The sequence below is a fragment of the Strigops habroptila genome, chromosome 7 (assembly GCF_004027225.2).
Source record: "Strigops habroptila isolate Jane chromosome 7, bStrHab1.2.pri, whole genome shotgun sequence".
Classification (NCBI taxonomy): Eukaryota; Metazoa; Chordata; class Aves; order Psittaciformes; family Psittacidae; genus Strigops; species Strigops habroptila.
In genome coordinates, this window is record NC_044283.2 from 39,312,035 (window position 1) to 39,337,447 (window position 25,413).

The following is a 25,413-nucleotide window of genomic DNA, read 5'->3' on the forward strand; positions in this document are numbered from 1 at the left end:
AGTATGCAATACAATATTTAGGCTGTCAGTACAAAATCACTGAAGTAGGTTTTAGACAATTTTCAGTGTAATCTCAGATCCAAAATATACTTTTTGTTAGTCTTTATGCAGGTTTTGGATGACTGAATTAATTATATTAGTCAAATATGAACAACAGTATTTCAACATGACCTCTCTTCCTGAAACTGTAAACAAAACAACTTTTTTCAGCATTTAGCTAAACAATAACAGCATGTTGTATTTACCATGTCAGGCCATTTTTAATGTTTATACAGCACCTATTATAATGAGGCTCTAGTCCTGACTGGATTCTCTAAATGCTACTCAATAGGGAAAAAAAAAAATAAAAAAAATGATGACTATATTAATTTTCTTTATAGTAATCCATGGACCCAGTAATTCAACCAGAACAGCTGGCATTCTTACTTCACTTATCAGCAAAAACCGAATAAGCAGACTGTTATAATGAGATCTCATGATATTAAAACATCATTACAGTTATGGGAGTTACTGTTATGGGCATGCTGTAGAATAAAACATATCAAAAACAAATTATGAACTAAAAATGCTCTGTAAGATTACAGAATAAAATACTTTGCAATACATTGATCAAATAATAGTTATATTCTGAGGCTAGGAATCATTCTGCCATAAAGGGCACCTCAGGCAACTTTGAAGACTACTTTTGTTGTCTCTTTTTCCTTTTCCACACTCTAAGGTTATGGATGACTCTCGTCTAAGACCAAGACAAGTTTTCCTCACTCCTCTCCTCCAGAATGCTGGAAAGAATGCTGGAAAATACAGCAATTATGCAATTTTGGGCTAAGTAAGAGCATGTAATTAACTTTACAATCCAGAACTGGTCAAGTCTTATTTTATTATTTTGTCAAAAAACCAATAGAGTGCCACTTCCTATTGAACAAACTGGGAGCAAAACAGCTGTAAGAAAAACTGCTTCCTCCTTTCAACTCAAGTGGAAGCTTTGGTTGTATAAAACCAGAGAACTCTCCCTTTCTTCCTTTAATATTTTAAGTATGCATCAAAATATCTCTTTATTCTTTAGTGCCAAACATTCTGTAAAACTTCAGAAGATTGAGACCATGCATACCAAAACCATTGCTTATTACACTGACCAGCACTGTCTCCTGGCCTTCGTTTTCCTCTATTCATATGCCGCGTCCATCCTATAGAGCATGTTTCTGTTCTGTGTTTATAGAGCACTCCCCACACACACCATATCCCATGTCGTATGTCAGAAGAAATAAACAAAATGGAAACTACAATGGGGACCACTACTTTCTTACAAACACTAGGAATTAAAACCTGGATGAGTCGGCATTAGTAAAACGTTTGTCAACTTGTTTTTTGAAGGCAGTCAACAAGAAATATGAAGAGGGACTTTTTACAATGCCATGTATTGACAGGACAAGGGGGAATGGCTTTAAACTGAAAGAGAGTAGATTTAGATTAGACATTAGGAAGAAGTTGTTTGCTGTGAGGGTGGTGAGACACTGGAAGAAGTTGCCCAGAGAAGTTGCGGCTGCCCCATCCCTGGCAGTGTTCAAGGCCAGGTTGGATCGGGCTTTGAGCAACCTGATCTAGTAGAAGGTGTTCCTGCCCATGGCAGGGGGGTTGGAACTAGATGAGCTTTAAGGTTCCTCACCCCTAACCATTTTGATTCTGATTGTTGATGGCAAAATATAAACTAATTATTTTGTTATTTTAACACCAGAGGATGGATAAATAGCAAATAAAATGTATATAAGAAACAATCTGAAGAAACACCAGTAAGAGCATGATTATGAACTAGAAATATTCATATAAAAATACTTTCCATGTTGTGAAGTTTAACTCATACACATAAACCTAAATTCTGCTAAATTCTCCTAAATTATGCTGCTAGTCTCACAAAACAAATTCAGTCTATTTATAAAAATTAAGAGATAGTACATATAACCAAAGCTTTTCAAAATTAAAACTACTAACTTGTATAGCCCTTTTAATCTGCAGCACCAACAGATATATAATGATTTCTTTAGTTGGCTTCTGTGGCCCTTCTCTGAAATCCAGTATGTATTTTCTATGGCCAGAATAGAATCAACCAGTGGCGAAGTCACAGGAAAGTCCCATTAGGTTCTTCTGGGTTGTTTTTTTTTTTTGAAGGACAGATTTTATCATAGAAATTCTGTTCAGATGGCTGAATGACATCTGTTCCCCAGTCTCACCCAAGGCAGAAGCTGACTACTAATGCTCTGCGAGCCTTGCTTCCTGATCATTAGTTTGACACAGCACTCCTCTGAGTTCTATTCCAATTCAAAACTTTTACTAGGGAAGTTTGTGCTCAGTGAAGTGAGGATCATAGTTAATTTTAGATTATTTATATCTTACCCAGTGAGAAATATATTAATAGCATTACTTTGGTTCAGCCATGACTTTTTTTTTTTCCCCAGAAGCAGATTCTGTTTCCTTTTGAAGAGGTTTAATAAAAATTAGACTGACACATTTATACAAGCAGCATTGAATGTCACAGCATCCATGATTAAACATTTAGGGTGGCATGTCAAATTCTTGGCAAAGTCTAGAATTGCTCCAATTTTCCAGAAGGGACTGGCATGTACATAATGTCACCATTTATCACAAAGCTGCTGAGCTGCATTTTTAATGAAAAAGAAATCTTTTACTGTGGTCATTCTACACTGAGCATATTTAGGTAGTATTTAAATAAAGACTAAAATTTAAGGTGAACCGTAAATTGACTTATTGATTGTGAGTTTTAGAGTCCGATTTAGCAATAAATTTAATCTGTTAATCCTATAAAATCAAGCTCTCAGAAACATAAAGACAGGTTTCCATTTATAGGAACTAATGATCAAAATATCTATCATATATTTTTCTTTATGATTATATCACACAAAATAGTGACAACCAGAGTAGAGGCAGTATAGTTTCTTCCATTCAACTGTTGACGTCATGAATAACCTTCCAAAATTTCTCTCTCATGGCTTCGTGTTTTATATGAAAAAAAATCAGAAATCATCTTTTGAAAAACAACCAATGATGTTTTAAAAAAAGATCTTCATGTTTTTCAATTGTGCAATGAGTGAAGTGATTTGACTATATAAATAAGTATATTCTTATCTAAATAAGAATATTCATCACTGAATCAAATTCTTCCATTTTTGGACAGTGTTTCTCTTTCAAAGAAATAGTCAGGCAATTCAGGCAGCTAAGGTGCAACTTGTTCACTTTTGCCATTATTCATTGTCTTTAGCATCAGAAATAACTCTTTTTATATAGGCCAGAGATCTGGAAAAGTTTTTCCACTTATCTATTCAGGTATGTGGCAGAGTGACAAGAATGGTCAGTCCCTTTGAGGCAGAGAGAATTAAGGTATCTACAGACACCAAGGGCTGTAAAAATGTATGCTTGAAGATACATTGGAGAGTGAAACAATCTGTACTAGTAATTTTCAATAGCATATAGCCAGGTTTTTCACTAATGGCACAAATTCCTAATTACTACTTCTCTGAGTAATATTTAGATTTCACTACTGTACATGAAAAATAGTATGCGGAATAACTCTTCAGCAGCTTTTAAGGGTTTGGTTTTCTTATTTGGACCTGCAAGTGGTATTTCTCTTTTGCTCTTTTGAGCACAGTCACATAAGAAAAGAGACACTTGAATAAAGTTGCTGAGCTCAGAGTTGCATTCAAGTCTTATTCTGCATGTACACTAACTACAGTCGCACTTTGGCTTCAAAACACAGTAACTACTTGACTCAAGGTTACGTTATCAATTATTAAAATTCCTTAATGTCGTGGTTTGAGCCCAGCTGGTAACTCAGAACCACACAGCCGCTTGCTCACTCCCCACCTTCTTCCTCCCCCCGCTCCTGGAGGGATGGGGAGGAGAATCGAAAGAATGTAACTCCCACGGGTTGAGATAAGAACAGTCCAGTAACTAAGGTATAATACAAAACCACTGCTGCTACCACCAATGATAATAATGATTAGTGAAATAACAAGGGGAGAGGATACAATTGCTCACCACCCGCTGACCAATACCCAGCCCAACCTGAGCAGTGATCTAGGCCTTCCGGGTAACTCCCCCTGGTTTATATACTGGGCATGACGTGCTGTGGTATGGAATACCCCTTTGGCTAGTTTGGGTCAGGTGTCCTGTCTCTGCTTCCTCCCGGCTTCCCCTCCTCCCTGGCAAAGCATGAGACTGAGAAAGTCCTTGGTTGGAATAAACATTACTTAGCAACAACTAAAAACATCGGTGTTATCAGCGTTGTTCCCAGGATGAAAGTTAAAAAAAACCACAGCACTGCACCACCTACTAAGAAGGAGAAAAATGACTGCTATAGCTGAACCCAGGACACTTAATTTATGGAATTTATAAAAACAGTGCTTTGGAAGGCAGTAGTAGAGTGTACAGACATACCCTCTTGCATGCATCTCAATGGGTCTGGTGCACTCTGCCTTCAAAATTGTGTTATCTTCCAATCGTTTGTTTACCATCCAATTGCACATAAGTATAAAGGGAGGTAAAAGGAACAACAAAGCACATCTATCATTTTAAACTGAATGAAGCATCAGAAATGCGCTTCAGGTTATCACAATTTCAGTGGAAGTTATCTAAATGGCAGAGTGCATCCATTGCACAGACTTGCTGATCTGTAGGAGGAAAGCCTGCTGGAACACTTTAGGATTTAAGTTTCCAGTTTATTCCTGGAAATTCCTAGAGAAGATTGCATCTTTTCATGTACTTGACCATTTTGCTAGTAGAACATGGATATTTCTGCTAACGTAGAACAGTCTTAGGCATATTTATAATAAATAAATATTATGGATGAGTTTCAAATATTTCATATTTGATTTTAGTTTTGGGAATGCATATATATGAATTAATAAGACAAGAGTTGCATAAACCTAAAGAAATTGAAATAATATTTCAAACCCACTTAGAACACTTATATTCATCCTGTGGACTTTTTTGGGTTCTGGAGCTGATGTTTCAGCTATTAATGCAGGAATTGATCTCAGAAAAGCCTCCCATTCATTTCCCTTGTGCTCTCATCTGTCACCTTTGTTCCTCTTCTCCTGAATGCATGCTGTTTGTATTGCCTATAACTGCATGATACCAAACCAATACTCCAGTAAGATGCATTTGTTCCACTGGTAACCATCTCAAAGGAAGGACTTTTCATTAACATGAAAGACTCAAAATAATCATAATAAAATTCTTACAGTTATTTCAAATGGCTTGTTCTGCTTAAATTATTTTGGAGGCTATGGGAATGTCTGTATGCACTTTAGACACACAGCTTAGAAATGCAGTCACAATGGAGAGAAAAAGTTTCCTTCTAAATGTTTGCTAAAGCAAATTTTTAATGGAGTTCGAAATCTCACTGTTTTGTGGAATACTAACAGGGCTGTGGCAAACAGAATTTCTCCTCTACAAAAAAAGAAGTCAAATTTTCTACCACCTAGAGTCAGATTGATGCCAGTCTTCATAGAACTCACTTGTCCTTGTGGCTGATGTATCTGGAAAGCTGTAGGTTATGGATTTCAGGACAGGACTCAGGCAGGACTATGTTTAGGGCTGACCATCCAAGAAGAGAAGGGAAGTAAGGACAAAAAACCAGTGAAAAAGAATACCCACGCTTTTTACTAAATTAAATGGTCAAACTACTGAAGTGGTAATACTTATCATCTATTGAGCTGGAAGATAAATCCTTTCCTCACTCGGGTACCATAAACTATTGCAAATATAATTCAGATCACCCCTTTCCAAGATCATGTTACTGCAGTTTACTTTCCTAAATTAATGCTAAATCCCTAAATGATGCATTCTGTATTAATTGCGTATGCCACAGTGTCTCTAGTTTTGATCTGCAGCACACCACACAGTTGTAACTACCGGTAACCATACACTCTAATATAGAATTGTAGAAATTATCCACAGCTGTGCACTATACAACTTGTAGTGTTACCTGATAACTCCAATGGTGCAGCACTAACAGCGCAGATATCTCTTCCTACCAGTGTTCCAGAAGTATTCCTAATGGAGTAGGTTAGCCGTACTTGTTTGGTTTCTCTCGTAAGAATAGGTTGATATCTAATCAGAGAAAAAGGTGTAAATAAAAGAGTATAAAATCACCCCAGGGTAAATCCATGAAGGTCATAGGCTAGGGATCTGCACTGCATATACCAATCACAGGATATTAATACATGCATTCCTTTGAGCGGGTGGGGTGCCTCTCAGGAAACGCATCAGAGGTGTTTTATGTTCCTTGTTTGTCTCTAATGTTTAGGTTGGTAAGATGTTTGATACGGTCACAGAATCTCCCCATTTATTGAACCATCGCTGTGCTTCCTAGAAATCAGATTTTGATGGAGCATGAAAGAGGATACAGATTAGCTGGGACTGAATAATCCCACTGAGAATGGTGAAATAAAATTCTTAAAGAATGCAGGTTAAATGTGAAGCAAACCCACACAAGTTTCAGCTGGAAATTTTGGTGTTCGTTCAACAATAGACTTGTACAATAAAATTTTCAAAGTTAAAACCAACAGCAATATTAACAATTCTCCAAGAAAGGAAAATCTCAAATTTTGACACACTCTAAACTCACTTATGCTTAATGGATTAACTTACTTTCAAACTAACTGAAAAGGTAACTCTTACTTCCTAAACAGTTTACCACCTCTCCCCAGAAAAACTCCACTGTGAAAACTAAAAAGACTCCTATCAGTATTTCATCCTGATTGTAATTTCCCTCCCCACAATTTTGTGCTGTAACATATATGGAGCAATGAGGTTCACTAGTGCAATAAACCAGACAAAGAAATGATGGCTAATGCAGTTGTTCCACCATATAAATGTTTCTAGTAATTTATCCATCAAAAGTAGGAAACATTTAATTATATTGTTGTACAGCTGCTGCAGGAATATTTTATCCATCAGAAATGACATGCACAATGATGGTCTAGTGAAGTTAAATGCTATGAAAAAGAAAATAATTCATAGCAGAAAGTTAATGAATTTTCATTTTCTCTTTTAAAAAGGCTGCAGTAAAAGAAAACAAAATCTATGCTATGAAATAATTCATTTTTCAGCATTATTAATTCAGTTTTCTCTGACATGAATACTGATGTTTTGCAGAGCACACCGTATCTAAGACTAGCTGTTTCAAGGGTGAAGATGGGAATGATTTCATTTATCAGATTTCTCCTTTGTCCTTTAATATCCCTTTTGGTAGAACGAGTCATTTAGACTTTGCCTCACATAGGGCTTTTTACTCTTAGTCTTCATCACTGATGAAAATCTAGAGACCAACAGCATATTCATTTAATATACTGTAGAATAATTCATGCCTGAAAGAATAAAGTAAAAGGAATAAAAGAAAAATCAAGCCTCCCTACTGAAAAGGGATATTAGTAATTTCTCTCTGTCATTTCTTTGGCAGTTGATGTTCTATGTTTTGTAAATCATTGTATCTAAAACAGCTGAAGCTGTAAAACTAATGTAGCAGGTCAGGGAAAACAACCAAAACAGGGTCAGAGAATCTGAACTCGTGTTACCAGTTCAGTCAGTCTTGTGTTACATTGCTTGCTCTTCATTTCAGCATGCTAATTTATCAATATTACTGCTAGTAAGAAATACTATCCTCTACACTCTTTCACAGACCTTTGCTGAAGAAATATAAGAACTGAAAGTTTTAAACACAAAGGAGTGAGGCATTTTCTCAAAGCAAGTATTTTTAGAAAGAATTTGTAATAAGAGGGTATAATAGAATGACTATTCATGTCACAGAAGCAAGAGTAGCAATAAAAAACAAACCAGTAATGTGAAGCAAGAGAAGATAGAGGACAAGAGGCAGTTATTAGTTTAGACATGTGAGGTGAGACCTTTTATTAAAAAACATGGCAAAGGGCTTGAATTTGATTCTGCAAGAGATATGAAAGCAAAAACCCCAGAGTTGAACAGAAAGAGATGCGTGGGAGAAGGCAACATATCAAGTATTCAAATTTTAGATATAAAGGAAGAAGGGACAAATTGTCCACAAGGATACGAACAGAAAGGAAGAAAGGATGGATTTTGATGGTAAAATGGAAAGAAGGCTTACTGAGCTGCGAAAGAGAATAGAGAGAAGTCAAGAATGACACTGAATGGATTAGCCAGAGTGAAGAAAACAATGAAGCTCATGAATAAAAAAAATTCTAGTCATTGATCTAGTGCTACTGTACACTTTTTGTCATCTTTCAACCACAACATCAGAACTGCAGCTGTGTTACTTTCAAATGCAAAAATGTTACCATTGATTTCTTGAATTTGCACCCAGCATGTATTAAAAGGTGCAGCTCAGACTGTCTTTCAAGCATTTTAAAGATTAGAAACTTAACATTTTCTACAATAGCAACTAGGGACTGATGCCTGCAATAAAGTTTTTACGGAATAATCTACATCTCACTGGCACAAAAATAGTACTTAGTAAAGATATATACATTTCTCCAAACTTACAGGGTATTTATCTACAAACCTCAGAAACAAATACAAATATTTCTTGAGCAGTCTTATCAAGTATCTCTTTCTGTGATTCACTGATTTTGTTTGGAACGCATTGCCTGGTCTTAAACCTGATACAGAGTGAAAGGAAAATGCCATCCTAAAGGTCAAATGGCCAAACTAAAAAGAAGATTTTTTGAGGTAAGAATTAAACCCAGACATATTAAGGAAACCCCATTACTTATTTTTAGCTGACAACTACATATTGTAAAGAAAACATGGTCGAATTTAGACTAAGCTTCAGCAGATATTAAAAAATAATTGAGTAAAATTACCAGAAAAAAAACCCAAACACTTTTTTGTTTGTTTGTTTTTTGTACATGAAACTATAAACCCATTTACTTGTAAAACCATTAACATATTTTGGAGGTTTATGAGTGATTCTAAATTATTTTTTTCCCCAATACTTTTTACTGTATGATTTTCCAAGTTTTTCTGAATATGAAATTCATGTACTCCTTTTTGTTACTAACCACTAAGATAAAAACATAGAGAGCTCCTAACACCCAACTAGTGGCATTCAATTGGATCAGTATTTCAGAAAAATGTTTTTCTTTTAAACAAAATGAAAGAATTAACACTGCATTTTCCATACAGTTTGCATTTATATTTTCATTGAAGCATCCAGTTCTCTCATGAAATGCATTACTACTCATGGGGACATTAAGTTCAGTACTAGATTCAGCAAAAAGCTGTTCCTGAATCTGAACATTCAAATAAGACTGATGTGATATATATACACTTAGAGTATAAGCTATGCAGTAATCTATTTCAACCCTTTTCCCTTTTTTAAGTAATATGTTGATATCACTTCTTCACAAGGTGTCTGAAATGAGATTATCTCATTCACAGATGTGGAAACTGAGCTTGAACCCTTAGAAAACGCAGTCTATATATAGCAAGGAATGAAGAACAACCAAAGCTCATCTAGCCTGATTTACTTTCTTTACCATTTACTCACATTCTGTCAGACATTCGAACATAGAACCGTAGAATCATAGAATAGTTAGGGTTGGAAAGGACCTTAAGATCATCTGGTTCCAACTCCCCTGCCATAGGCAGGGACACCTAACACTAAACCACGTGGCCCAAGGCTCTGTCCAACCTGGCCTTGAACACTGCCAGGGATGGAGCATTCACAACTTCCTAGGGCAACCTGTTCCAGTGCCTCACCACCCTCACTGTAAAGAACTTCTTCCTTATATCTAATCTAAAACTTCCTCTGCTTAAGTTTGAAGCCATTACCCCTTGTCCTACCACTACAGTCCCTAATGAAGAGTCCCTCCCCAGCATCCTTATAGGCCTCCTTCAGATACTGGAAGGCTGCTGAACATGAAAACAACAAAAAAAAAGAGAATGAGTAGGCTTGCTCAAGAGCCCAGAATCTCTTGTGTATCAATATAATACAAGGCATTTATGTTTCATCAGTTTTAAAAGATGAGGAGATAATACTTTCTTATTTTAAATGAACATAAAGTAGCAAAAGTGAAGATCTATAGATGTTCATTTTGGTTTTGTACTCATTTTTCAGTTCCTTGATGTTCATTGTAATTTAATATTTTCTAGTTTTTGGTTGTCCACGGAAAGTCCAGAGGACCCTTAATTGTATTTCATAACTTTAAATAAGCTTAGCAAGGTATTTCTAGAAAGGTGCAAGTTTTTGAGTTTCCCTCAAAAAAATCTGATACACAGAAAAGGAGATATCTTGTAAATTCCTATTATTTAATTTTAAGGCAAGTAAGAAAGGATGCCTTCAGGTTTGGGGAAACATCTTGGCGTTTTCCTATAAATATTAAAAGAAGACAGACAGCTTTATGAGCAAAGTAGAGACCTAAAGCTTCAGGAGTCCTACTAGTCTCCATGGTTATTTACTGTGCAAAAGAAAAGCAATATTAAGTAGATAATAATATATGGCAGAATTTAATAATGAATAATAAGCTTTTCTTGGAATTTTTTTGCCATTTAATATAAATCCTTATTAAATTTTGAAGCACGATTAAAAAGGAAAAATAGGGAAGCTTTGTGCTTCCATGGAAAGTTCTCAGGGATTTATTTATCAATACATGAAAAAATAACATTAGATTAGCAAAGAGTCTTCCAAAAGCATAACAGAATCACAATATGATTTCTTAAAGCTGGACTAATATAATTATCAAAGTACTGTACCTTCTTCTCAGAAGCTAAATACATAAGCATACCTGGTAGACATTTCCTTAAACAGTTTGTGTCACATCTGTCTGGCATACAATTGACATACTTCTTTACCTTTGAATTAAACCAGTTTTATTCGATAATGTAAAAGCCTCTCAGCTTTATGTCGCTATATCCTTGCGCACCAGAATAATGAAATTAAGCATTTTCATATCTGGTTAGTTCTGAGCAGATACTACATAGTGATGGCTCTTTGCTTGAACACAGAAATCAAACCCAGAAATATTTTGGTTCATTTTGGTGTATATCTATATATGTGTATGAGTGTCTTATAAATATGTAGGTGTGTGTGTATACACCAAAAGATGTATGCATACATGCATCTGCACATACACACATTTTCACTCAAAGACACAGTGGAGAAGTTAATTGAATGATCAAAGTTTCAACTAAATAGGTAAGAGAGATTAGCCTTTGTGAGATGAGGCCCCCAACAACCCACTGCTGAGACAAGTAAAAAGAAACTTGATTGGCCGATTGCCTTAACAATATTATAAAAACTACATCAAAGAACTGAACCGATGGACAAAGCATTTTGGAATAAAAAGAAACAATTAGAAATAAAATTTTAGGATAGCTCTTTCTAACAGTATCCCATAGAAAATGAAACCCATCTGTTCTGATGAGAAATTTTTTAAAAGTTATTTTGTAGCTTCATTATGGGCTTTGTTTAAAGGCCATTTACAACCAGCAACAGGTTGTCAGCTCACTTCAGCGGTTTCAGAGCACTGTGCATTTTGCTGAAAGAGGAGAGATACAAAAAGTCCCCTTTAATTTCTGTCATTAAATATTAGAACTGTGGAATAGTGAGTATCGCCTTTGGCGTTTGCTTGTTGAGGGCTTTTTAAGGCAATGGTTTTAATTATCTATGATTTTGACAAAATATAATCATTAAGGATGAAATTTTCCATGCAAGCTTACTTTAATTCCTTTTTTCTTGATTTTAGCAAAAACAGTTTATAGAAAGTGTGTTGTTCCCTGATACTAAAAGGAATTCTCATTGATGATGGTTTCTCATCAACTATTAGCTGGAATGTTATAGAAATTCCGTGATTTCAAAGCAGGCAGCTAAAAGATAGCAGGGAATGTTCTTATAGGAAGCATGAGCTAGCTGTGCCTGTGGAAGTCTGCCCAAATTATCTGCTATTAAAAACACAATCTTCACATGCTTAGGAAGACAGCTTTACTGTAACTGACAAATTTCATTTGTAATAAGAATGTTTCAGACTGAGGCAACCAGGTATTTTCCTGGAAGCATCTGAGGACCATATAGCACCCAATTCTGCGCATTAACATCTAAAATAGTAGCCAGTCTCCTCAGTCTCAGTTCTTCTTTATTTCTTTCTTCCTTCCCCAACCTCAGCTTCCTTAGAATAAACTTGGGATTATAGCAACTAAAGAGAAACAACCTCACAATTAAAGCAGCTGAAGGAAAATCCATAAAAATAAATCGTATTCTTTCCTTGAATTCCTATGTGCTAATGAACAAACCATTTGAAATAAATTGTTCACGGGTGGCCATTAAATATAGACAGGTAATTAGTGATCACCTGATTTATGACCTATGATCCTGATATGTGGACATGCTGAATAGTAACATCTGTAACAGAAGTCAACAAGAGTTTTGCTTTAAATTACTGTACCACTGAGCTATTTGCCATGCTGAATAGTGTGGAAAGCACGTCATGGGTAGTTTAGTTTGTGAGCAATACTGAATAGTAATTTGACTTTAATCTCCATGTATGACAGTGTATGACAGTATGTCACCTTCTCATCTTACAAGGAAATATGAAAACAGATATTTTTGAAACAAATATAGCGGGGATGTTTGCCACAGAAAAGCAAGGAAAGATATTGTTGGAAATTCTGGCATTGGCATAGGTCGATACAATGCAAATGGAAGTAGAGAAAAATGAAAAGAAATTCAGAACTTCAGCTGTTGAATGCAAACCCATTTTAAGCCTTTGAATCTTTTCAGGAAAAGCAAATAAAACAAAAAATAAATACCCTGGGAATTTTTATAATGTGAAGATAGATTGAATGATTAACAATCTAGATGATATTTCCTTCCTGAAGTTCACAACTGATGACACATCAAAGAACAAATTAAAAAAATACCAAAACAAACCCAGGAAAAAAGTTCCTATTCAACTCTACTAGGGTGGGATTTTCTAGTATATATAGAGAGAACTGACTTTCTTTCTTCTACCTGGTCTCCAGAGTATAATAGCTGGAAGATCTTTGATCTGTATTTGACTGCAGCTTATTCATCCATATTTGAACATCCTATAAATGACTGATGTAAGTATGGGAATTTGTTACTCTGTTAACTAGTATTGCTTATAGTTATGGCTGTCAGAAACTAAATACGCAGCAGATTCAATGTCACTTAAAATGAAATTCTAATTCCTACAGTAATGAAAGTATGTAGTAATTCTGCTCATCTTTTAAATCTAGGCTCAGAGAAAGTTTTGTGCGTACCTGTCGCTATAAACAGCTTTCCTTTTCTTCAAAATAAATACAGGTTCTCTTAATTTCCTTTATCCTGTTGCTTTTATCTTCTCTTGTTCATAATTGCCACCATGATACCCAAGATCCTTTTCTTCATGGAGCTGGGAAATACAGACTGCCATTAAATGTTATTTCATGACTCAATTTACTGAGTTAACTGTAAAGTTACCTGCTACAGTTCAGCTGGCAGATTTTGGAACTGCAAGAATCTGAGGAGGATCATTCTTCTCGCTCATTGGTTAAAATCAGCAATTGTTGCCCCTTCTTGTCAACAAATCTAAGCTTTTAATTGTTTTCCAAGGCTTTTGCCAGAACAGATTAATCTAAATTTAGATCAGCAAGGAAATCTCAGATTACTTGAGGTGGATACAATACTGCATTTCACAAGAATGATTAAGAAACAACCCAGTCAAGACAGATGATAGCATACCTGTGATGTGTTCAAAGCACTACTTTGTGCTCCTACAGTGAATTTGCTTCAAAAATGGACGTATAAAAGGAAAATACATAATTGACAAAGCTGCAAGTCAAAATTAATCAGGTCATTAGTTCAGAAACCCAAAGGAGAGCTTAATTAGATATAAATTATCTAATAATTGTGAGTATCTCTGATGTACATTTGTTTGGACACTTATTAATAAGGATCCCTATTGCTGTTCTAACCTTACAGCTAAATTCAGGAACAACCCCTACAAGCCCTACATTGGCTTCCAGCTATCTACATACTGTATTCAAATTCTTAGCTGTTAGTGTGAATTTCAATAGAGCTGAGTTCTTAGTAAAAAAATTCTGTCAAATTTTTAGTGGTTGTATTTCTTATTTTCAAGTATGTTTGGTTTGAACAAGTTTGACTCTACATCTTTAGATGTCTTGCATCAAGAAGATGACTCACTCCTGCCCCTGATTGTTTTGGCTAATATCAATACCTTCTCATTCTGACACCAGACAAAAAGCCTGACTCTTGCTACATCTATGCTAAATGTTCCCAGGCATAGCAAAATTTCACCTTACTTTTAGCTTTTCACTAGCACTTCTCTGCCTGACATACAATCTAACCTCAAACCTAGAATACTGACAAATTTCAACACAATATATATGGATATAAGATATAAAATATGCACAATAGCTGTTGTATAGTCAGCTAATACATCTTTGCTCATTAGGCTCTGAATTTACCTTATCCAGGATCCAAGTATGTCAGTAAAAGGCAGAACTCACAAGTTATACTTCTATGAAGAGTAAGTTATACATGCAAACTATGAATTTAGATTAAAAAATTACTTGGATAACTAGAGGTAGAAATCTACCTCTGTATTTATGGTACTTGTCTAACTAAATGCCTGATTTTCAGCACTCAAAATTGCTTTATAGGGAAAATATGCTAGTGCTACTTACTATAAAATACAGATTTGTGAACTGAATGTTTGAAAACATTAAACGCAGTATTTTTTCCTACAGGTACTAAGAAATATAATTCAATTTTCCTCAAAAGACATATTTATGAATAGATCAGACAAGAACTTGTCACTATAGCAGGTAGACATAAAAGATCTTTCAGGGTCTCCAACAACAATAAAATTTAACCGTTTCTATTTTTACATATATCTTAGATCGAAATTTTAGCCTCTTTTCATCTGCAGGACAGTTAACTCTACTTCAATGAAGTAATCACCTCAAAGGCAGTGCTTGAACAGTAAGTTTTTTATGGTATGTATAGCACATGGACAGGCATACCAAACACCTGTGTTAGACGAGTGACTTGTATTCTACCGCACTGAAAATTAAAAGGAGAGAAAGTGAGGCTGAAAAGAAAAAAAAAAAAAAAAAGGTGGTTTCCCTTAAATTGAGATGAGATGTTATGAAGAAATCAAACTGGAACTTAGTTGAACTCTGTCTAAATCAATACAGGAGTAGTCTGTCTTTGCAGTGACAAGACAGGAAGATTCAGCCTTTCTATTGGGCTCAAGGCAGAAGTCATAAGTTGAAGCGTAATCAAAAATTATATTCTAGCTCTTCCTACCTCTTCTTTCTTTTTTTTTTCTTCCCCCCTAAGAAATGAAGCTTCAATCGATGGTCTCGGAGCTTCCGATTATCTGCCAGACAGAGAAAAGCTGTCTCAAGCAGCGAGGACTTCTAATCAAATATTGACAGATGAGATGTTCTGAGTGATAAAAATAGATTTAAAATCCAAAGTGACATTTTTTTATTACAATCATAAGCTAACTGTTAAAGTCATGATGTAAGATAAATGATGCAGAATAAGGCTTCCAATCAATTCATTACCTTTCCTAAACAAAATGCATATAAGATTCCTACTTAAGCCAGGGTCAAACCCCACAAATTAACCTGAATAGTACCATATTTTCCTCTAGATTGATAAAAAGATATAAAAAGATTCATGATATAAACAACTTCTACTTGATTTGAAAAAGTTACAAGTTTTAAAAATATAGAGACAGAATAGAAAATATTGGTAGAAATGGTCATACTCAACAACATTTAATTACTATACCATTCTAACTGAACGCATGGTAACAGTATAGTACTTAACAGCTCACCTAAAGAGATTCCTGTAACTAGAAAATATCAATCAGCTTCAAAACTCAGTTAAAACTTCACTTAAATTAATGCAGAAATTAGACATTTCAGAGGAGCACATTAGGTAGCATAGAAGAAACCACAACTAAACCAGAAAAAGCCTGCCACCAACTAACCACCAAAAATTCAGTAAAAATGAAAATAATTCTATCCACTCAGAATTAGATGACTTTAATATAAATCCAGTTTGAACTGATGGGCACACATAGGATAAGCCTACTAACAGATGCTACTGGTGGAGGAAAAAAGGGAGAAGCACGTCTCCAAACAAACCCTCCTGTATAAATTTAGTATCATGTGGTTTAAATTAATATAAAAATGTTACCCTTAACATGGCAATGATGACCTTGATGCTGCTTTGTTACAAAAGTATTCAAACCTGAGCATTAATTGATTTCCTAAAAGCACAAAACACTTTAAAAGGAGGAAAAAAAAAAAAAAAAGGCAAAAAATTATATACATAATTATTCCCATATTTGGCTTTAGATTCTTGAAGACCACAGCCACCAAAAAAGGGGAGTTCATAAAATCTGCTTCAGTGTAGGAATCAAGGAGAGATGGAGAAGGAAGATGCCAGACTATCATTTTTTGTACAGACACATCACATACCTGCACACAGTGTTTCAGCCCAGGAAGCATCTTTCCCAGTAGGATGATGGCAAGCAATCATTGTCTGAAGGATGCAACATCAGCCAAGGCTGACATACAGCAGCATATCCAAAAAAGAGCGAGTGTTGAATGAAGGAGGTAGTTTATACCTGGAATGGAGACATGGTCAACTGTGGGGTGCAGAGAGCCAAAACAGTGTAATAAGTTGAGGATTTATGATAGACAGGCAGTAACAACAACCAATTAGGAGATGTATGACACAACACATCCTACACCATCTTGCTTGCTATTTGATGTACATCTCAAATACTGGTATACAGGGGAACTGAGAAATGCACAGACTTTCGTGACTGAGTTTATAAATATTGCTAGAAGAAAGGAGAGTAACGTAAAGGATTTTCAGGGTAAGACAAATGTACGAGGAAGCTGTGCTCTGGAGTCATGGAACAAAAGTCAATGTAGATCAGTATCTTGAGGACATATCTGCCAATACTAAGACCAAAATCCAACTGTGATTCAGTACAGCTATTATAAAACATTTTGGGTTTATTGGCTGAATGTATTATAGAGCACAAAGAAACTTAAAGTGGAACTTTTATTTTAGATTGATGAAGTATTTTCAAAGCACTGTGGTCATGTAATCTAATTCATATGAGAAAATTCAATAGTAGATTAACTTTTCTTTAAACTGTTAAAATGGTATGCAAAATAGACATCTAGATTTTCATGTAATGATATGCCAACACAAACTCAGTATCTGTTAACACTGGATATGATATAATAAACTTGACCTTTTCAATTTTATCCTCCAAAATATTTTGGTATAAACATGGTACAAGCAATCAAAAAATTTAACGTAACAAACAATTATTAGATAGTTTATATCAAATTTATATACCAATTACATGTGTATAAAAATATATAAAAATTGATGTCAGAACTATATAAGTAATAATTTAAACAAAATATTATTTCAGTTATTAAAGTACACTCAAAAGAGTATAATGAAAATCATTAAGTCTAAACTAATAAAAATAATAGTAATCCTATTATGGGACACTAGGGTAGTATCAGCATTTAACAGTCCTGAGGAGAAATATATTCTCCTCTCCAGTTTCCTTACAACATTCAAATAAAAACTTATCCAGATAAAGAAAGCTTTCTAACACCAGCACAGAGAACAATTTCCTATGTTTTCACTATCACTCTTCAAGAAGAAATTTTTTTAAGAGTATCAAAATAATTCTGGCAAGGCATGACTTGCAATTTAGTGCACATACAAAATTTAACTAAACAATTTGGCCTGAGATTGCTCCCTTGCAACACTCATGAAAATTCTATCTGCTTTGGCTGTTTATAGGCTTTGTTACAAGAACCTCATGGTCCTTATAAGCAAAAAATACCATTTAAGTCTCACAGCATCCATTTTAAGCAGAAAAATGACATCCAGTTTACAGATAGGGAATATCGTAAGTTCACCAAAGTCAAATCAAAGTCATACGGAGTCAGCTGTAGAACTGCCACTGAAAACGAGATTAATCACAAACTACAATAAAGCTCATGTTAAACTGGGAAGAGACAAGTTTTGCTTCAGTTTCCAGATTGACAGTGCTGGGCACTAACTTTTAGCTACAACTGAATTAACACTGGCTTGGTAAGTTGTTTTTTTTTCTTCATATAATTGTTGATTGCCAACACTGCTTAGTTTGAGAAATAAACCAGTGACTGTAAAGGAATTAAGAAAAATAAAAATAAAATTAACACAGGGGTTATAAACTACTCTGGTTCTCATCAGAGCAATTCCACAGTGTGGTTGCTCTGACAACTGCATCCATTGCACAGAGATTTATTTCATTATTTCACTACATTTCATCTGCATCACATCCAGTCTTATTCTGTGATTTTCCACAGTGTAAACTAGTTTCGATTAAGACCAACTGAGGCAGAAACCTGTCACTTGGATGATTTTTGTCTACCCAGGGTTCAAAGGACTAGTGTTACAGAAATAAATATTTTAAATATTTCAAAGCCCATAAATTATGTATTTTCTAAATCTTTTTCATCCAGTGAAGAAATACTAATTTTCACACTCCTATTATGCATGCATTACATCATGTGGGTGTGCAAAAGTATTTTACTGTTTTACTAGCTGGCCTACAGCCAGTAAAGAAAGAAAGGTCAATTTGTGCTGGAAAGAAAGGGGTTGGTTGGGTTTTTGTTTTGTTTGTTTGTTTTTTTTTTTTTTTTAATGTAATTGTACTTAGAACATGCACTGTAAAAATGCACTTGCTTTTTTCTCCATGAACATTTAGACAGACATACAGTGAAAATTTGCTGATGCTAGTGCTAGTATTCTATAGGTCCAATTTTGATAGTTTTGCTTGAACATGTTACATTTACAGTCTAAGGTACACCATTCATAACATAATACGTCATATAAACAGGGGTGTGCTTCATCTTCCCCTGAAAACATATATTTTTTTTTCACATACATTCAGATTCAAAAGGCATTTCTATCAGTAACTTCGGTTCATTAAACAGCTTTGATGTTTTACTCAAAATGTGTTTTTATTAAGAGATACTAGCAATCACCTTTGTCCAGCATTATTTTATATTTCTTCCCAAACTGCATATGTTGTTTATTTAGCAGGGTGCATATACTAAGGCTTTATCTTCAGGTAAATGCTAAGAATATAAAATCCTTCAGTGTGTAGAAATTGTCCATATACTGATCAAAACTCAGATTTTATGTATCGAAAGTTTTGTAAAGTTTTAAACTGTAAGCATATTTGGAATGCTCTTTAGTAATAACCCCACACAGGCAGGTTTATTTAGTCCCAAAACAATACTGTGTTCGCTGTCTCCCAACCTCAATATATTACTGGACCATGCAGACCAGTAAGCTTCCATGTTTCATTATGCTGACTTGCATGATACGTTTTAGCTTCTCACTACACAGTGTATGAATCTATACAGGTAATTGACAGCCTAGTTTGACACCTGTCCTAACACTGGATGGCTATCTTCTGCTTATGTGTATTATCTGAGTCCTCATCAGTGTGTTTCTGCTGTCAGACAGTGTTTAGACACTGCTTGTGTTCCCATTTAAACAGGCAAGTAAACTAAAACCTAGCTCTTTTGTGTAGATGATGAGGTTGAGGTAGGTTATGACCGTAAAGTATCTAGTTAATGTTGAGGTGGAAACATGCTACTAAATATCAGTATCAGTATGAAAGCCACTTGCAAACACTATCTGAATTTTTCCCACTGCAGCCATACGAATTGGAGTTGTTTTAACATAGGTCCTGACAGGTAGAAGAGTAAGGTAAACAACCAGAAGTAGGTTTTTAGATTTCTTTCAAAAATGAACAAAACCACCTTTTCATACCTTCACGTCTTCCAGTCAAAAAATTGATTAAGGTGTTATTTAAATTGACATGGATAAATAGCACAAAAGATTGCAAGGACATTTACTTAATTAAATGAGGGCTTGTTTTATAAACTACAATTTAGTTCAGCTTGAGTGAATCCAAGCCAATTAGAATTAGTGTATTTTCTATATTTATACAAGATTCTGGATACATCTGAGAAGCTCCTTACCTATGATCTCTCAGTATGACATACTAACTGATGTAGCTATCGGCCATATTGTTTCAAGAAATTTTAAGCAGAACACTGCATAAAATTATGAAATGATCTGTTAAGGAAAAAACCAATAACTGATAATCGTACCTTTCATGAAGACTTGGACATAGCTATTTTTTTATTCTTGTTCGGCAACACAAATACTTATAATATCTTTGGTGACAGTCTAGCAATTTCTGCTACAAAGTGTTATTTTTTGTTTCACCTTCATAGAGAACTCCTTTGCAGGCAGCAACAAACATCTGAATGGTTACACAGGCATGGTTTAAGCTTTCACAAGTTAATACAGCTCTTGAGTTAATCTTTTTCCACATGAAAGCAAAGCTATACAATAGGCCTGCCCTTCTATGAGCAACTTAGATTCTTTTCTTTACCTGAGCAACCAAATTGTTCTTTTTTTTTTTTTTTCTTTTGTGAAGATAACAGAAGTCAGAAGTAAGTTCAACAAACATAACAACAAAATGAAGTTGGCCCATAGATTTTTAACATTTGGAAGTGCTGTTCTCACAAATACAGCATGTGTCAAAACACCAGGGTATCCAAAGCTCTGATTGGCTTACAATGATTTATTGTAAGCAATAATTCTGCATTCCTAGCAGTTGTTGGGGCAAGGCTGTGCTTGAGGCCTGTGCACATGCATACTGGAAGTAATGGAGCAGCAGCTCATGCTGCTGTGAACAGCTGGGGGTGCTTAACTTATTTTTCTCTACAGAATCTTTGGATTTCATTTGTTTGTAGCAATTATGGAATGCCTTAAAAGGGAGAATGGTGAACATAGATAAAGCTATGTAAAGAAGGAAAATCTGGACCTAGGTCAACAAAATATACTCCTCTGGGAATGTAGATAAATTTATTTTTATATTTGACATTGTTTTATCTGTTCTTGCCTTCTCCCAGAGTACTTTATTTGGTGTCAGTAAGATTAAAGATAGCTGTGGACATGTCTACAAAATGCACCAGGCAGCACGATACAGACCTTCAACCTCTTGCTGATCAAGCCCACCTCAAAACCAGAAGGAAAATAAGAATGGGCTTTTAGCTGGGACAGTGTGTTGCTGATTTGGTCCTATTGTTTCTAGACTTGTACTACTATCATTTCCAGGGCTCTTAAAAAAAATGACACTGCACTGAGCTGTAAGAATGTCACCTGGAATCTCTTTCCTCCTGAAACCACTGTTGTACTTCAGTTGTACTCACAACAGCAATTCATTTGTGATAGCTACTGTGCACAGCTCTATGGGTCCAGCATATTCTTAGGGCAACTGCTATGCTCTCGCTTTTTAAGTTATTAGCAACAAGAAATAAATAAAAAGAAATAAATAAAATATAAAATAAAATAGGAGCAGTAAATGTAAAACAGTGCACTTGAGAATGGATTTTATTAGCACTGCATCCAATTGCTGCTGAACATGCAAACAGTCCTGAGCTGCTGCTCAGAAGCGTTCATTAGGATCAAAAAGAGGCAAGTGAAGATGGTGTTTCATCAGCTGAAGAGAGGCTGAAGGGCAGCTGCAGAAAGTGGAATGTATGTGATGCTTCATGCAGAGACTGTGGGTTCTGCAGCTGCTTAATTCCCTATGGAACATTCCTTTTCTCATGAATATTCCTTTATTCACTGTATCTTCTCCAAAGGGGTTGGCAACACCACATCACAGGATCTAGTACTCGTCAGGGTCTAACTTGCTATTGCTTTTTAAGTCAGCCAGAGCTCTGAAGTGATTGCTATTGCTGGGGCTCTCCTGTCTTCCTTAGGCTATTCAAATGAAGGCAGCAGCTGCATTTTGCCATTCACAGTCATTTATGCCTAAAGGCTCATGTTTGCTGTCAAAAGCTGGAACCAGTGATTGTATATGATTTTTGTTCTTTAGTTTAATCGTACATCACCGATATGTTTTCATAGCATTTTCCATCTAGTAATGACTTTATTGATCCACTCTTCAGTCTTTCATCTTTCCATGCATCTAAGCACATTGTAACAAACTTCAGCTGATCATTCTGCACCTTAAATTGCTCACAAATATATGTTATGAAGCTATTCAATAATCACTCAAAATCAACAGGCTTACTATACAAGGGCCCAGGACAGAGCCAGGCATCCTTAACCGTCGCTGGAAATAATCACAGCTAAAAAGGAACAGAACTAGGTTGCTACCATCTGCTTGGTCTATTTCCCATTGCAGAATCAAACTAAAAATAAAAGAAAGAAATGCAAAAAATTAAGAAAACATGAAAGTAAAAGAAGCCTATGACCACAACAGCAAACTAAAATAAAATCTCTCTTTCTTTTTTCTTAATAAGAATATTAATTAATGAGCAGTGATTTTAACCTTTAAATTTATTTTTCTCAAAACATATTTTTTGACAATTAAAAACTCTATGCTCTTACATTCTAGACATGCTCATCAAGATAAACTAATAATATCTAAATATTCATAGTAATATCTAAACATACTTACTTTTCTCTGATACTGTCCTCTTTTTCTCTGAAGGTTTTCCAAAGAATTAAAGATATTTATGTTGAAATGAAAGCTTCTTCTACAGCATCCATGCTTTCAGCTTCTATCACATTCTACTGCTACACAGCCCACAGTGCTGGATTTCTAATATTGCTAATATCACTTCCATAGCAACACACTAAGATATCATAAACTTGGCATTATGGCTTTATTCCTAGATTAGGTCTAAGGGGGAGCTGGTTTCAAAAGGCAGCTCTTATTAAAGCACACATATACATAATAATCAAAAGTATTTGCCAGCGGGATACAGATGATGGCTTTCAGAGTGCTGTAAATCAGTCTTACAAAGAAGTTGTCCCTCTTCAAATCTGACCAAGAACAAAGAACATGTTTTGTTAGTGATATTTAGAATATATTTCCCCAGCCTTCCTTAAAAAGAGTAGCATATAATTACAGCTATTCAATTTCTAAGAAAGATAATATTACTTGAGTTTTTCATGTGCTGGATTCAATGCAGTGTAAAATGAGGGCAAATTTTATGTCCATCTTTTGTGTGGCAAATATTAAGAATATACAAACAGGGTGAATGAATGAGAAGAAATTCAACTTCAACCACTGGAAAAATAATTTTTTTTTTCGATAAATCTTTTTACTTTTAAGCACACAAAGTGTGATACATTAGGTAGACCACATAGATTTTTATCAGCATTCTGGCATATCTTATGATATATAATGACTAAGGGCAAATGAGCTCCACTTGTTACTTCCTGGTTGGAATCCTAAGTAAAATTGTAAGAGGATAAGGCAGGCAACCATATGCAGGTTGTATTGTCACATGCTTTGTAAATGGCTGAATATCTCAGAAATAAAAGATGTTATTTTATGAGTAGTTTTACTCTGCACACTCTTTATTGCCAATGGCCACAACCACAGAGGAAAATACTTCTCTTCTATTGGTCTCAACACAGTCTTATTTTGGGGTTCATCAAGAAAACAGAACATCCAGATCTCTTAATTATGAAGCAGCGTAAGGAAAAGGAAGACCCAATTGTCTATTTCTAAGGCATTAAAGAAGGTTCCTCTTCCAGCTCTAGATTAAAAGGGAAGATTCTGCAAGGATGAATTCTAGTACTACTATCTGCTTTGTTCAGTACATTCACAACTTGTCTGGGAAGGTGAAGAGCGAAGTTTCACAACATAAGGTTATTGAGGATAGTGAGGATAGGAGCGAACTGTGAATTATTTCAGGAAAATTGAAAAAAACCACCCCAAAATCAAAACAAACAAAACCTCAACATTTGTACCATAAAGTGGCAGTTAAATTTAGGTGTAGAAAGATAAAGTGATACATATGGAAAAAAAAATCTCTGAATTTCACATACAAAACGATGGACTCAATGCTTTCTCAGGAGTGATGTCTTGGGGTTTTCACTGCATCAGTTCAAAAGCACAGGAGCAGTGAAAAAATGAATTGACTGCAAGAAACAATAAGGAAAAGAACAAAATAGAAAATGCTGTCATGCTGTCATGGAAATGGATAATGCACCAGTGTCTTGAATATTGTGTACAGCTGTATTACAACTCAGTCAGTTTATGGGAGAAATGGTCCAGAGAATAGCAACTGGTATGACTTACATGGATTCTTCAGTCTGGAAAAGACACAGTTGATAGGAAAGAAGATGGACATCTATATCCTATTAAAGAAGGTAAGAGAGGTAAGAGGAAAACAATAGTAAACAGTCTTTTCGAAGAAGTATGGAAGATCAAATTTAGCAAGAATTCAGAGAGAAAATAAATGTGGTTTATTTTTTCTGTGGGTTGTTTTTTTTTTTTTTTTTTTTTTTTTTTTTTTTTTCCAGAGGGAGTTGTTTTGTTTTGTTTTGCTTTGTTTTTGTGTTTGGGGTTTGGTTTTTGGTTTTTTTTTTTTTCAGACTGCATGGTCACAATTAATCTGTGGAACTTCTTGCTCAAAGATGTTGTGAATACTAAAATCTTAGATGGGTTAAAAACCCCACAATTGAACAACATGAGGACTTTCAAAAAACTAAGAAAATAGCATGGCCTAATGACCACCTGAGGCATAAATTGTTGTGAGCTGGAAGAAGTACGCTTGGGAGTTCAGGATAACCTCCTACATTTGCTAAGGATCCTTTTATCTCTCTGCCAGAGGTGGAATGCTAGAATGGCTAGAGTCTCTCCTGGGCTGACCTCATGCAGCCACTCTTCGTTGTTACAATCTATCTTTTCTCTCCAACATTCATTACCCCTGCCACAGCAGAAGGACTGGAAGTGTTGCTCTGAGAGAACAGAAAGCCCCTGAGCTAGCCATACAACCTAGGTTTATGTGCAGGGTAGGTCATCCTCTTGCCTCAGCACACCATGAACTAGATCATCATCTGTTATTCATAATTTATTTATTCGTTTTCTTTCCAATTGTATATTGCAGCTCCTGGGATTTAAATAATCATACCACTGTTGAACCACCCACACCAAGCAATTCAGGTGAAAGAGGAAAGGAGCAGAGACCACTGTGTGGGAAGACTGGATGTACAGTTTTACAGATGACAAGACTCCATGGCCAAACCCATGGTGAAATCTCATATAATGAGCTTTTATATCACACTACTCTGAGTGGTCAATGTGGCTTGCATTTCCAAAGGGATCTAATATATTTTCCCATATGTCACTGGGTGTCTCTATAGGCTTCTATGAAACTTGTAAATGCATTTTTTTTTTTTTTCATATCCCTCCCGAACCTGTTTTTTTTGGACAGAAATCTTCCCCTCTAGAGTGTTACAGCTACTCGTGC

General features: G+C 35.3%; 1 long non-coding RNA gene across 6 annotated transcripts in view; it reads right to left on the reverse strand.

The window, feature by feature from the left end:
- LOC115610876 overlaps positions 1-22,779 on the reverse strand; it is a 77,338-nt gene extending 54,559 nt beyond the window's left edge. For 3 of the 6 annotated variants that reach the window (XR_003992370.1, XR_003992371.1, XR_003992367.1), the window contains exons 1-5: positions 22,605-22,719; positions 16,504-16,652; positions 15,317-15,457; positions 13,267-13,397; positions 5,999-6,123 (exon numbers count right to left, since the gene is read on the reverse strand). This is a non-coding gene — a long non-coding RNA (uncharacterized LOC115610876). Of the gene's footprint in view, positions 1-5,998; positions 6,124-13,266; positions 13,398-15,316; positions 15,458-16,503; positions 16,653-22,604 lie in introns of all 6 variants that reach the window. The other 3 variants (XR_003992372.1, XR_003992368.1, XR_003992369.1) reach the window with 2 other exon arrangements.
- Positions 22,780-25,413: the final 2,634 nt, after the last annotated feature.